A 15760-nucleotide genomic window follows, 5' to 3' on the forward strand; every position below is an offset into this window, starting at 1 on the left:
CCCGGACTACTTGCTGACAGGTCTCGGCTTCCGCTCTGACAGGAAACAGCCTCATGGTCACATGACCTACTTGCCATAGGCTGCTTTCGAACTCGGCGCCAGAGCCGGGCTCCCCCTCGGTTACCTTACAAGGACGCTGTCATCTGCTAGCAGACGACGCAAGCCACGGCCACCACGATGCCGAAGCAACGCCGTGCGCTCGATCATGATACTGAGTCGATTTAAAGACTGTACTCTCAGCTTAGCGTAGGTGCATTACAGAACTCAGCTTCGGAGGTATGCTCGCCGCTACTGCTTGCGGCGAAGTTCGCACAAAGTAGCCCAACTCGTTGCGGATAGGCAGATAGACGAAAGCCTTCGCAAAAACGCTGACAACAAGCTCTATAGCTGCTCCAGTATACGACTGGTTCACCTGCGATGCTTTCAGGTAAGCGTACAGGCAGCATGTCGCAAAACAAGCGAACGAGAACCTCTTGACGACACGAGCAAACAATACGCGCTCGCAGCTTCGAACGCGCGTCCGTGTGCGGTGGATTTCAAGAAAATAAACGAAGATGCAAGAACAAAAAGTCTTGCGATGGCTCAGAGAGCAGCCACGGAGCTCATGTGAAGGTTTAACGCATGATATCGACCTCCAGGAACACGAAAAGTACTCAAAATGCACATGGAGTCTAACTCAATATGGCTGCCAGCGCGGCGCGCAGCTATCGTCTGCTGCCTTCTCAGCAGCCCCAAGCAGCCCGCGGACTGCCATAGGCTAAAAACGAACGTGTTGCTATGGCGATGCAGGCAGGTGGGCGGAGCTTTCGGGCTGCCCGAGAAAACCAAATACCGAACTCGAGTCCGCAAGTAGTCCCGGACAGTCCGGGACTGAAAAACAAATGCGCCCAGTGTGTCCCTTTGCATTCGGCATTGTTTGCCTACTTCGCCTTTGACCTGGTGCGCTTTTTATGAAGCCTTTCTCCTCATGAGGTCCTTTTGGAGCTGCTTGTGGAAGGTTGTATGGAACCAACAGTGCCCTGAGAGCTTAGCTGCGCTTCACTGACATTCACAGTGTGGTTTGCACTATGTGTTTGCACTCCCAATGCCAATTACGACATTATTCGCAGACGCACTGCCAGCGGAGCCTGAAGTCCTCGAATAAGCGTCCCTGACGCCGTCCACGATAAATTCATTTGCAGCAGTACGCAGAGAGGTGCTATCTTTGACAGTTTGAAGTTTTAATTCACTTGTGGTCGCCGTAACAATGAGCAGTTTTGTACTTCCTTTCGAAGGTATATCGGTTCGTGATCGCCGAAGTCCAAACTCAAACAATATATTGCGAGAAGAGCTATACTTGACAACTTTTTCGGGCATTTAAACGAAATGTGCAGAGGCGGGGCTCAAGTAATCGTGTTACTCTTTTCCATACCGCTATTTTCCGCTTTGTCGGTGGAGCAGCTGGCGCTATGCTTCGATGGAAGCTTCTTCGAACCGGATGCCTCAACATCTGATTGAAGTGAAACAATCTTCCGACACACCTTCCATGACAGTCTGACGTTGAAAATTCATCTTATGTTAGAAACATGCGCATCGCCAATCTACTATGTTTTAAGAGACACCTAATCACTGCAACAGGAGACTGATGTAGGAAAAAAAGGCCTGTTTTCGCTCTGGACCCTTGGCTGCATACATTGTCAAGAAAAGGTGTCTCAGAGGGTATGAAAGCACAGAAGCAGATGCCGCGCCATCGGCTGGCGCGCCAACTCCTTCTGCTCTGGGCAACTGCTATGAGACCATTAGTGACGCGGAGCAGTCGCGTGGCCAGTCCTTGGACTTTTTCACCTCTATGGCGTGTTTGCTTCTGTGCGTGGAATGAGCTGATGCGCCAGGTTTGATGGTGAAGAAATAAGCTTTCCGCCGATAGCGCCGCTTGGTCACTCCTAATACAGAGAGCTTAAAAACTCCCGGTATTTACACTGTTTCACTCAATATACAGCATTAGAGCGCATGATTGAAATAATTTTCTAGGGCTTGGAGTATTGCCCGGATCCCATCGGTAAAACTTCGGGGCAGCATAGAAAACGATTCATACGAGCGGATGCCCTAAATTTCTGTGACTGAGCTTAACGCCATTTTCACGATATGAAAGCTGCGTCGCCCCTGAAACTCCAGCTTAGTTGCGACGGCTAGATCTCACAGCGTTGTAAACTAGCACTCGGGGACTTATGAGAGAAAATCATTTCATGACGTACATAATGTATAGAAATCCTGGAGGACAACGCTCAAGAACTATTAGCGCCGCCTCAAAGCGAATTGCCTGCAATAGTTGGTGCACGCCATTCTGACAACGCAGGGCTGATGCAGCCGGATACATTCCATATCCGGCAGCTTGGAAAAAAGAAAGTCTGTACTCCGAAATATTTCGCGGTGACTTGACGCATATGGTGGAGCCAACAGGAAGTGGTCCTGGAACAGCCCCAATGGTGAGACTAAAAATGAAATAGACTTCATACTGTGCGCTCACCCTGGCATCGTAGAGGATGTGGAGGTCCTCGGAAAGGTCCGTTATAGCGACCACAGAATGGTAAGGCCTCGTATTAGCTTAGATTTGGAGAGCGAACGAAGGAAACGCTTGAAGCAGATGGCTATTAACGACTTAGCGTTAAGAGGGAAAGTAGACGACTTCAGGATGTCGCAGCAGAACAGATTTTCCGCTTTCACTCAAGAAGACGACACCCGTAGTGTTGAAACAACGAACGATAATCTCACTGCTATCGTTACGGAGTGCGCCGCAGAAGTAGGTGGTAGGATGGTTCGACAGGATACCGGCAAGCTATCTCAGGAGACTAAAGAACTGATTAAGAAACGCCGAAGCAGACAGTATAGAAATAGCAGAGCTATCGAAGTTAATAAGCTCAAGGTAGCCGACATAAAGAAGTTTAACATGGAGAAAATCGAGCATGCTCGACAGAACGGAGGTAGCCTAAAAGCAGTGAAGAAAACCAGATGTATGCGCTAAGAGACAAAGAGGGCAATGTCATTAGCAATATGGATAAGATACTTAAGTTGCCGAAGAGTTTTACACAAATCTGTCGAGTAGCGAATGCAATCAGAACGTTAATTGGAGAGGAAGCAGAGCACACCAATGGTACAACCCGCCAGTAATGAAGGAGGAGGTAATGAAATCCTTAGGAACAATGCAAAGGGGGAAAGCAGCTGGTGAGGATCAGGTAACAGCAGATTTGTTGAAGGACGGAGGAGAGATTGTGGCAGAAATACTAGCCAGCCTGTGTACGCAATGCCTTGTGACCTCAAGCGTACCAGGAGCTTGGAAGAACACTAGGATTATCTTAATTCTTAAGAAAGGAGACCAGCTTACTGTCCGTTGCCTACAAGGTATTTACTAAGGTAATCGCTAATAGAGTCAGGACAACCTTAGACTTATATCATCCAAATGATCAGGCAAGCCCTCGTAAAGGACACTCAACAATAGATATATTCACACTATCAATCAGATGATAGAGAAATGCGCAGAATATAACCAACCCCATTTATAGGCTTCATTTATTACGACAAAGCATTTGACTGAGTGGAAACCTCACCTGTGATGCATACATTGCGAAATCAGGGTGTAGAAGAGTGTCATGTGAAAATATTGGAAGATATTTATAACGATTGCTCAGCTGCTGTAGTCCTCCATAAAGTCAGCAATAAAATTCCAATAAGGAAAGGTGTCAGTCAGGGACACACGATCTCGCCAATGCTATTCACTGCTGTCTGTATACAGGAGGTATTCCGGGGCCTGAATTGGGAGCAGTTGGGGATAAGAGTTAATGGACAATATCGGTGTAATTTGCAATTCGCTGATGACATTGCCTTGCTAAGCCAATCAGGACATGAACTGCAAAGCATGATCAATGAGTTAGGCAGGCTGAGCAGAACGCTGGGGCTAAAAACTAACATGCAGAAAACTAAAGTAATGTTCAACAGGGAACCATCGAAATATAAAATAAAAAATGCAAAAATTTTTATAATGCGATATGTTCTCATTTTACCCACTTTGTTTATTGTCCGTGACAAAACGACGTATTTACGGCAAGAGCCGCAAAATGCAATGAAATCGAAATTCATGTATATCGGCTGTGTACGCTATAATCCGTCTTATTAGGTGGATTTTGCATCTACAAAACCCACCAGCTTGATCAGTTTCGGCGACCCCGTCGCGCGATTAATTGGTCATCTTGACGCTGGAGTCAGACGGGAATTTCTCGTGCGCAGTGCACTTACGCGGGCGCCGACTTGACCCCGCACGCGGCCTCTGCGTTCCCGCGCACTATTGAGAAACGAAGTTGTTATTTACCGGCACCTGTATACAGATAGACACCTTTCCGTCACCCCGAAACCGACTTGCCAGTCACCCCCCTTCCTTTCCTACATGGTACGGGAATATGCGAGAACCCTTCAACCGCTCATCCCCCACCCAACGAGAGCCTTTTGGGAGCACTGGCTCTCCCTATCCTGAGCTTACCAAACATATTTTAGTTAAATCATCTCTTCTATATCGCCTTTGTGACTCGTGTTGTATATCTCAAGCCCCTATACCTTTGTATCTTCAAAAACACAGCTAATCGTGGCTTCTCACTAGTACAGGGACATATTGCAACTTTAGCTTATTATGATGACGTCGACGTCTTTTGTTCTGATAAAAAGAGTGTGATAAAAAAACAATCTTCGATGGGTTGAGAACGCTTCTTTTCTCCACGGATGCAAATGGTAACAGCTTCTTGGGATGTTGCATTGCATCATTCTTGCAAGTGCAGCATTCTGCTCGAAAGAAGGTATGATTACACTACATGGAATTTTTGTAACTTTTTCTGGGGCGCTATTAAAGAGAACCTGTGCGTCTACAGACTTTTTGGGCCCTTGATAAAGTCTAGTGAATCAGCCGTGCACCATTTGTCCGACAACTTGTTTTAGGGGATTTATTTTCAGACCTACAAAACAAACGCTTTCTGGCCACTGTGCTAAACAGGCGACTAAGTGCTCGTCGGTCTTTTCTGGACATGGACGTGACAGAACTTCATGCTAATACATTCGGGTTTTTCACTATTCACTTTTTTCGGACACCTGTGCGACCTCTCCACAAGGTAAATGACTAAGGTTGTGATCGGTCATTGCTTCCTCTACCCATATATCTCCAGCTTTACCTAGCCTTTTTGATACCTGTGTATTCAAGCGAATTCAGCGGATGTAGTCGAGCCCACTTATAACGGCCGCAGGTATACGCTTGCTTATTACGAACGGGTACGGTGCTACCGTAAAAATATGCATGAGGGCAATGGCAATTCGTCGCAGATACAATCAAACCTTTGGCCGCACCACTCGGTTATAACGAACGAGGAGGCGCCGTAAACTACCCCTGGAGTTGAAGAGGTTGTGCTTCCAGTAAGCGCGGATATAAGAGAGCGCCTCTGAATCTTCACGACTCCGCCCTGAAAAGAACATGTCAAACCAAAAATGCAATAAAAGGGAGCACTGCAGTGCGCAGAGCTAACAAAGTCCGGCGTCTGGAAACACTGTAAACGGTAGCATTAACACGGTAACGGCATGGTATAACTCTATTGAAGCAGTAAGTAACTCCGGCCAAGCCCGCGTCGATGGCCTACGAGGGCAATCATTTCCTGCGTGTTCGCTGGCTGGACAAAGCATCTCAGGTGGAAGAAGCGCGGTGCGCGTGGTAAAGGGACATCGCCGAATGCGAATCTACTGCCCATGGTCATGCATCAACTAATAGCAGTGACTTGAGAATTTTGAAAGAATTACTAGACATGCTGGTCACGTGGTATGCATTGCCTGCCCAGTCGGCTCCATCTTTTGCACTGCTACCAAGAGCAGACAGCGTCATAGAGCGGGCGCTGCAACTGATGCACTCCGTGCCACGAGCGCGGCGCTACTTTCGTCGCTGCATGAGCCCAGGAACAAAACAAGAAGCTCGAAACACACGTGACCAGACGCATGTAGATTTGAGAAAACGCTTCGCTGACCCATAGCTGGCCAGATGTTTCCTCGGATAACTAAGTTCCTGTGGACCACAAAATCGCAGAAGCGCGTGCTCTGACGAAGACCTTGAACACCAAGTAAGAGCCCTCCCGTACTACCAGGAATTTTATTCGTGCCACCAGCTGCCGTGCATACATCAACCATGATTAGTTATACACAGTCACTAAATTTGATAGTTGGCAACAAGGGCCTCGACGAGGATTAAATAACTGCCCTAGATAGCCTGCAAAGATCTGCTGCAATCTCTGCTTTGCACAAGCAGGCGCGCATAACGCAGTTCTATAAGAAGTAAAGGCCACTTTCAGCGGCCTTAGTATTTTTCGCTGTTATACGGAGAGTCAGCTTACTACGAGCATCGGATATAATGAACGAAATCCGCGTGACCGTGAGGCTCGTTATAAATGGGCTCGACTTTAGTTTCCAACGGCCGGTAAAACCTTTTCCAAGCTTCAAACATGGACATTACGCGTTAGGCCGTACCTTCGCGCCAAGGAAGCGTTTGTGCCGTGGTCAGTGAACCGCTACCTGTGCGAGCAACGAGAATTCATTGAGCCACAAAATGATTTTTTTTGTCGTGATGCTGTGTTTTTTTTTTCACAAAATTCAGCAGTTTGCTAAGAAATACATTGAGATCATGCACTTCACTACAACATTTCTGTCTGCGATGAAGGACTCCGGAATTACGTGCGAACTCTTCGTGTTTAAGGACCACTTAACGTGTGGAAAACGGGCATGATGGATGAACACGCAAAATTGCCGCGTTCAACGAAGTCACTGTGCAGAGAAGGAATATTCTGTGTAAGTACCGCAGAAGGAATATTCTGTGTAAGTTCAGCCTCCTGACTGGTTCCGGAATTTTGATGTGCGAGCAGAGTAAGGAAGTGATGGTGGCGTAGGGACTTCTACCGAGATCCTTGAATTCGATGAGATCAAGCAAGGCACAAGGAGGGTCAGAAAGGTTCCTAATATGCCATGCAACCAAGATAACAAGAAGCCTAGGACATGGCCGAGTAGCCTGAGGCATCTCTAAACGGAGCTTTTCTGTTGCGCCGCCACTAGTGCGAATCCAACTCGGAGTATGAATACTGTTTTCGTTGTTTTCTTTCACTGCCTTAGTATTATAGCCTCCTTTACCAAAAATAATAAACACACTGCGTTTGGGGGGGGGGGGGGGGGCTTGCGTGTGTGCTCGTGCGTGCGTGCAACCTCCACCCTTGATGCACACCACACCGCGGTGGGTGCACATCCGGGCACTGACTGGTAAAAATGCACTTTCAGCAACCTTCACCGTCCCCCCACCCCCATTGCCCACCTGTGAGGCGGATTGTTGGGACTAACTTTCTGCCTCCCTAGTCTCAATGTCGTCAGCTGTCGGAGACACCCAGCGCTTAAAAAGTAAATGTTGCACTACCTACTGCGGTGGCTCAGACTTAAGGGCACTCGGCTACTTATTCGATGTACCCGGGTTCGAACCCGGCGGCGTTTCAAAGGAGGCGAAACGCAAAAGGCGCCCGTGTGCTGTGGGGGGTCAGTGCACGTTAAAGGTCTCTAGTAGGTCCAAACTATTCCGGAGCTCTCCACTACGGCACCCTATGCTCTCTTTCGTCTGTGACTCCCACCTTCCTCCCTTCCCTTATGGCGCGGTTGAGGTGTCCATAGAGAAGTGAGACTATTACTGCGCCATTTCCTTCCTCAAAATCTATCACCACAACGTTGTTGGGTTGTTGCGCTAATGTTTCATAAATTTGTGGTTAATGACGCAAAGAACGGGAAGGTATTCTCAATAGGTGTTTAAAGTACTAGGCACAACAAATTTTATTGCGCGTTTTATTCTTTCAAATGATGCACTAGATAATAGAATACCTGTATCACCGTGTGGCATTTGCCTACGGCCACTGAATAATGCAGAAAAGAATTTAATTTCCCATGCTTTTTCGGTCTCGGTTTCATAAACCGAACGATGCTATAACGTCTAGTTTAAATTTAGGTCACGTGAGGCGCGGAAAAACTGTGATATAAGCGCTGACACATTGTTCTGAGTCACTACTGCACTTAAACCAGCGTGCTTCACAAACTAGCATTACAACAAACTACATATTGGCAGTTATATTGCTATTTTTTTTTCGTGCCTAATGTACCCTGAATTCAACTACACGTCAGAACCATCGCTCTGTTGATAAAACCAGAATAGCGTCAAGAAGAAATTCAAATATAATTTATTTGTTTTTCGTAGGCGAATACCACGGGGTGCTTCACGAGCACCTATGTCGAAAGCATCGTTTGAAAGAAGGAAAAACGCAAACAAAAAATTGGTGTTTTAAGACCTTTATTGAGTTAGATCAGTGCTAACAATATGATTACAGCCATACACAAACATATAAAGAGGGAGAAGTAATAACTCAAGATTTCATATAAACCTGACGTACAATGTCTGTTTATGTCTGTACCTATTTATGTTTATGTTTACGTCTGTTTCACAAAATCTACTTTTATAACCCTCATCTCAGAGACTCGGTAATTCTGCCGCCTTCATATGTTTCTTCCCTCAGCGACCAACACTTCAAGGTTGAAGTGCCAAGAAATCGCAGCAACTTTCATTTTTCCTCATTCATCCCCAAGACAGCTAAGGAATGTAATTACCCTCCCGCTTCTATCGCATGCGTTGCAAACTCCTGAGTTAGTTAAGAATGTTGTTAGCGATTATATAATCTAATTCTGCTGTACCAATATTGTTCTTGTATATTTCTTATTACTACCCACTCCTCTCTGTAATGCTTCGGCCCTTGGAATAAAATTAAATAAATAAATGTTTTAGAATTCGTGCCGGTACATTACAGAAGCGTCAAGTAGGTTTCTTCCCAGGCAACACACTTCATTCAATTCTGTTGTCGCATACACTGGGTGCCATTTTCGCACTTTCCAGCGCCGACAGCTTCGGATGGGTAAACCTACGCGCTAGACTCTTTTTGTATGAAAAAAAAAAGTGTGCAGGGTTTAACAAAGTGGGGCTGAACAGAGTCCGAACCGGTTCAGAGCGGTTCCTTTGAATCGTTCCGGTTCGGGTTCAGCTCCAAGATGGGGAAAAAAAATATGGGTTCGGTTCGGTTGCGGTTCTGGGTGAAAATTCGGGTTCGGTTCCGGTTTAGGGCTCAGGTTCGGTTCCAGTTCGACACCCGGGTGGCCGCAACTTAAACGGACAGGGTTAATTGGAGAGACATGGGAGAGGCCTTTGCCCTGCTGTGGGCGTAGTCAGGCTGATGATGATGTACACGGTCGTCCACTTCTAGTTTGAACACGGCTCCGGGCAGCCGGCGCTCTGCGCAGCGCCTCTCTCGGGCGCCTGGGTAACTAGCGTGCAGGCGCAGTGGAATCCATAGGCGTGGCTTTCACCGCGTCGGCTGCAACAGCGCGCCAGCACAGCCGGATAAACCTTGCCTTCCAGTGAAGTTCACTTTCGCACTGAGCGCTCAAAGCGCCGGGGTGATTATTGTTTCCGACGCAGCAGCTTAGAAGCCCAGCACCTACGCGTGGTCGAGAGCTGCATCCTCGGTACCTAAGGCTTTTACTTATCGCTTCTTCTTGCAATCAACACATAACAACAAGCTGATACGGAGAAAGACATCGTCCAAATGAGAGTTCACGCGGTTTACTCTGAGGCCACTACCATTACCTAGATGCAATATTTTATCATTTGAAGCTATTCGTGCCCAGCAGCCAGAGTAGGCCGGCGACTCACGGGCGCTTTCATCCGCTCAAATAGTCATTCTGCAACGTCAGTATTAAATGTATGGCGTGCTACCTTGCAGAGAGATTAATACAAAGCCAGTATGAACATCTGCACTTCACGGTAAGAATCGTAAAAAGAGTGAACGAACGAAAGGAAAACATGGCCATGTTTTGCTCATATGCGCAGAAAAGATGTTGCATATGGGCAGCAACCAAGGCCGTCGTAGAGTGTTGCGACCTTCCGTCGCGACGGTCAAGGACGGGCTCACCCTACCGCCCATTAGTGTTTTTTGTGTGTGCCATCTCCCACTTGTCGTTCCCCGCCACATGTCCTTCTGGCCCTGGGAGCGCCTGGGGGGGCGTTTGGAGGCTCGCGCTCTGGTCTTCCGAAGTAATCAGTTAGGAGCCGTGCCGGCTCACCCAAAGCGGAAGCTCTTTGTGTGAGCGCGGGCGCCGATGCCCCCTCAAAGGTGCCGCGGTTGGAAGGGGCTTTGGACAGCGTGGGGAGAGCGAGAGGCAGTTGTACTCCGGACGCCGAACGACGAGCAGCTAGCTTCGCTGACTGCTCGAGCGTTCCGAGAGATGTGTAGTTGCTTGCCTTTGAATCTTTGTATTTAACATGTTAATAAATTCACCGAGTTAAGTTTCAACGACTGGATCAAGTCTGATCATTTGTGATTAGGCCAACGAATAGCGGCAGCTACGCATAGTTACAACAAAAGTTCTGGTGCCGAAACCCGGGAACAGATTTCTTACATCGACCGGACCCCCAACGACAACGACAAGATGGTGGTGCTGAAGAAGAAGAGGAAGGCTGTCAGAGCATCAGCGACGCGTCTCACTAAAGAAGCCGACGACATCTTGGCCGCCGAGACAGCACCCGACATCGAAAAGGTGAGCGTTCTTCTCGAGCGCTTACAATTGGTGCAACGGCCGCTCAACGATGTGTACTCCGCGATCGAGCCACATATCAAAGATGACGACGCAGACGCTGAGTTTGAACAGGTCCTTGAGTATACGGACAAGATTGCCATTAGCATCTGCAGATTAAAACTCAAGACAAGTCCTAAAAGCCGGAAGGAGTCAGCGACCACCTCTACGACATCCGCACATCACAAGATAAAACTTCCGAAATTGGAACTATCGAAATTCGACGGAAGAAGAAACAATTGGCAGCCATTCTGGCAGCAGTTTGAGCCAGCTATTCATACGAATCCGGACCTCTCCCCTGTTGACCGCTTTAACTACCTAAAGTCGCTGATTTCTGGAGAAGCTGAAGCCGCCATCGCCGGGCTTCAAGCTACAGCTGAATGCTATACCGACGCCATCGAAATCCTTAAGCAGCGATTCGGCGACCAAGCGGCCTTGATACAGGAACACATGCAGGGGCTCATCGATATCCGGGGTGTGATGTCTGCGGGAAAAGTACGTGACTTACGGCGGCTCTACGACGACGTGCAAGTGCGCATGCGAGGCTTGAGAGCATTAGGTGTTGGCGACGACAGTTACAACGCGATGCTCTATACCGTCCTGCTTCGTGCACCTCCAAGAGAGCTCGTCCTCGCCTATCACCGCGCGCACGCAGAGGACCAACATGCTCCGAGTACAACGTCATCGACAACGGCAGAAGATTGTGCCCGGTCCACGACATCCTCAGCAACAGCGACGGTCAGCCGGACACCACTCAAGTCTCTACTTCGGTTCTTCAGACTGGAGTTGGTGAGCCGCGAGAAAGCCTTCGAGCATCGACCTGACACTGCATCCGGTAAGCCAACGTCTCATTTTCACGGGCCAAAGGAAGAATCTAGAGGGAGCATTCGACCTTCCTCGGCCGCAGTTTTGCATAGCTCAGCATCAAACATCTGCTGCCCAATCTGCGGATCAAGCAATCACGGAGGGGAAGATTGCAATTCAGATCTGGATGTAAAGCAGAAGAAAGCAATTTTAACGTCCAAAGGCAGGTGGTGCTTTCGCTGCACGAAACAAGGTCATAGATCCAAGAATTGCAGAGTGAGATTGATCTGTAAGAAATGCGCACTAAGGCATGCAACCTCCATGTGCGATCCCGCCTTCATTAAGAACTCATCGAAAGGAGAGAGAGCTACCGAAAGAGCTGGAGGAGTCATCCTGCATGCTTCCGAAGCCGAGGAGAATCGCCCCAATCAAAATGTGCTAATGCCGACGGTGACCGCTTGGAACAAATGGGCTAGGGCAACACGAATGTCTCGACTATTATTTAACAGCGGAAGCCAAAGAAGCTTCATTTCCGAAGATTGCTCGCGACAGCTCGGTTGCCGACTGCTAGGAAACGAAATACTCACTATTGGAGTTTTCGGAAGAACACAGAAGCAGCGCACATTCCGACGCGTCGAAATGCATCTACTCGGAAAAGGTGACCCCAAAACAGAATGTAAAATTGAGGCCTTGGAGGTACCTACTATATGCGACCAAGCCATACCTGGTCCCGACGAGCAGATCAGGAAGACTCTGCGCGAGCTCTCATTGTCACCGGGTGACGAATTTGAGCATCCCCACACTGCCCTGATCGATGTCCTGGTCGGTTCAGATCACTTCTGGGAATTTCTAACTGGCAGGATGGAGAAATTGGACGCTCGGCTAACGGCACTCGAAACAGTGTTTGGATGGGCAGTGCAAGGCAAAACTTCATTTTCCTGTCAGGAAGCGACTTGCGCTCATGCAGTCGCATTGAGAGCGACGGTTGCAGATGAACAGGTGGAGCCTGTTTTGAACCTTTTCACACCTGTCGAGCTTGAAGAACAAAGGGGAGTAAAAGCCACGAAGCCCGTCTGCGGAGAAGAAAGCGAACTCCTAGACTTGAATCGATTCAGCTCCGTAACTAACGTAAACCGAGTGACAGGTTGGATTCTGCGGTTTGTAAATGACCTGCAAACAAGACAAAGACATACGGGACCCTTAACGGCTCTTGATTTGGAACGTGCACAACTTTATTGGCTGAAGCAGGCACAGAAATCGACATTCAGTATAGAGCTGCAGCGCGTAGCCAAAGGAGACATGACGCCGCGTGATTCAACCCTCAACGACTTCGTTTTACGGAGAGATGACAACGGGTTGCTACGGATACGCAATCACCCCTGTTCAGCGGACAAGGACTACGACGAGCGGCAACCTATCGTCCTACCGAAGCAGTACCGATACACTGTCTTGTTAGTGCATCAGGCTCACAAGAAGTTGTTGCATGCAGGAGTGCGGGACACGCACGTCCAACTGCGCGAAGGGTTTTGGATAGTGCGTGGCCGGCATTTGGTGAAAGGTGTAGTGCGCTCCTGTGTTGTGTGCCGGCGGCTGAGTGCCACCCGCGTCGAATTGGACACGGACCAACTCCCCCCCGACAGAACTTCTCAAGCAAAGCCTTTCGAAGTCATCGGAGTGGATTTTGCGTGCCCACTCCTCGTGAAAGAGGGTTCAAGTGTAGTTAAATCCTACATTGTTCTGTTCACTTGTGCTGTGACGCGTGCTGTGCATTTAGAACTGGTGAAGGACATGAACACGAAGCCTGGGGACATTGTTTTGGTCCGCGAAAGCTTTCCTCGCCTCCTGTGGAAAAGCGGAGTCGTTGTAACGTGTGTTCCACGGACGCGACGGAAAGATAAGGTCTTGCGAAGTCCGGCTGCCGAAGGGCAAAGTAGTTAGACGGCCTGTACAGCTATGTACCCGACTGAGCTGTCAGAAGCGTAGAATGAGTCGTTGACCCATTCGGCGGGGGAGTGTTGCGACCTTCCGTCGCGACGGTCAAGGACGGGCTCACCCTACCGCCCATTAGTGTTTTTTGTGTGTGCCATCTCCCACTTGTCGTTCCCCGCCACATGTCCTTCTGGCCCTGGGAGCGCCTGGGGGGGCCTTTGGAGGCTCGCGCTCTGGTCTTCCGAAGTAATCAGTTAGGAGCCGTGCCGGCTCACCCAAAGCGGAAGCTCTCTGTGTGAGCGCGGGCGCCGATGCCCCCTCAAAGGTGCCGCGGTTGGAAGTGGCTTTGGACAGCGTGGGGAGAGCGAGAGGCAGTTGTACTCCGGACGCCGAACGACGAGCAGCTAGCTTCGCTGACTGCTCGAGCGTTCCGAGAGATGTGTAGTTGCTTGCATTTGATTCTTTGTATTTAACATGTTAATAAATTCACCGAGTTAAGTTTCAACGACTGGATCAAGTCTGATCATTTGTGATTAGGCCAACGAATAGCGGCAGCTACGCATAGTTACAACATAGAGACCACTGAAAATCATTTCCATATGAGTGCATCGGTGTGCGTAATCTTCTGGCGTTATTATAACAAAGTCGTGAAACTCCCTAGCAACTTAGCTCCTTCTGTGGTAGGCTAAAGAACCATATAAGAAAATTTCCTCTAACCAGCACTTTAATTGCTAGTAAACATAATTCAGCACTGGCATTTTACTGCGGTGCGGCACTTGAGCGGATAAAAGCACCCGTGAGTCGCCGGCTTATTCTGGCTGCTCGGCACGAATAGCTTCAAATGATAAAATATTGCAGCTAAGTAATGGTACTGACCTCAGAGTAAACCGCTGTCTTTCTCCGTATCAGGGGCGCTATGCTGGAAGGCCCGAGGTTGCTCAAACTCGGAATCTTCCCGAGCTCTGGCGACGCCCTCAGATGAGTGAACTAATGGTAGCAAGACAAAATCCCACCCTCGTCACGCCTCCAGCTTCATTGGGTTATCTGGATATATTCCGTGCTTTATCATCACATCGGCGCCACCTCATGGGCTTCTTGGGCGGTCTACAAAGAACAGGTCACGTGAGCCAACCGCCGGTGCACTTTTCATTTGTGTGTCGCTCCACCAAGTGCATTGCGTGTGCAATTAAAGAAACGAGGTTTGTTGAATTTTATAATGCACTTAGTACACCTTTATAAGCATTTTATACTCTGCAAGATTTGGATTTAAAGCCCTTTAGAGTGATTCATGCATTATTAAATTTTGCTTTGTACCGCGAGGGAACGCTTCCAACGCTACGGCCCCGTCATCAGCTGACTGCCAATGGCGACGAGGTACATGTGCAACGCTGTGAAGGCTACGCAAGTAGTCCGCAAAAAAAAATAAAGAGAGGTGTATCGCTCCGCACTGTTCTGTGGCCGTGTGGTCCAACCCGTCGCTCCTGCGAGCCAGGCAATGGGTGTGCGTGGGTTCTAATCCCGCATGGTGAAACTTTTTTTTCGCAAATTTTTTTTTTTCATCGCAAGTTGAATTTCGCGTGACTTGAATGAGAAAACTCGTTTTGTTCAGAATCGCTTGAATATTATGCCGCGTTCTGAAATGAATTGCATGCATCTGTTCATTTGATGCATACCGCGTTAATGTGAGCTGTCCGAAATTCGTTGTCAGTGAGCTCGCACCGGCTTTTGGTCAGCAGTGCCGGTTTTCTTCCCTATTCTGCAGCATTGTGACTATAATTTTTAGATGCAAGCGAGAGGTTTGTGCGGAAGATGACATTCATTCGTCGGGCTTAATTATTAGCACAGTGGTGAGTGATCTGCAGTGGCCCGATTAACAAGTGGCCGTCTGCAACTTTCGATTTCGCCGTTGCCGAGGAGCCCACTTTTTCGTGGGCCTCTCTTAAGGTACCTGGCATGTTATGAATTGTTCTGTGCAACCGGTTAGCGGCTGATCCAGTCTGCGCCGAAAGAGTCTGGGAGCGACTTTGGCACTGTGCTGTAGAGTAGCCCAAAGGACTTGGCGAGAACAATTATTTTTTACTGATCGCAAAGTTCAGTAGCAAGATGTCTGTTAATTTAAAATGCTGGTTTATCATGCAGGAGCCCAGAAAACAAGTTCTAGACTTCTTAATCGCCTATTTTGTCACTCTAAATGTGTCACATTCTTGTGCATATCAGCAATTCTTTTGTTTTTGTTAAAATATATTTCGTTCTTAAGCAAGGGACGTTTTCCTTTGTCATTGAAGAGAGCTCTATAACTTGGCTATTATATGCGGCAAAAGAGCAGTAT

General features: G+C 48.3%; 1 pseudogene; it reads left to right on the plus strand.

The window, feature by feature from the left end:
- Nucleotides 1-15472, plus strand: part of LOC149355804 (uncharacterized) — a 72334-nt pseudogene extending 56862 nt beyond the window's left edge.
- Nucleotides 15473-15760: the final 288 nt, after the last annotated feature.

Source organism: Amblyomma mixtum, chromosome 3, assembly GCF_055824585.1.
Source record: "Amblyomma mixtum isolate Tamu chromosome 3, ASM5582458v1, whole genome shotgun sequence".
Lineage (NCBI taxonomy): Eukaryota > Metazoa > Arthropoda > Arachnida > Ixodida > Ixodidae > Amblyomma > Amblyomma mixtum.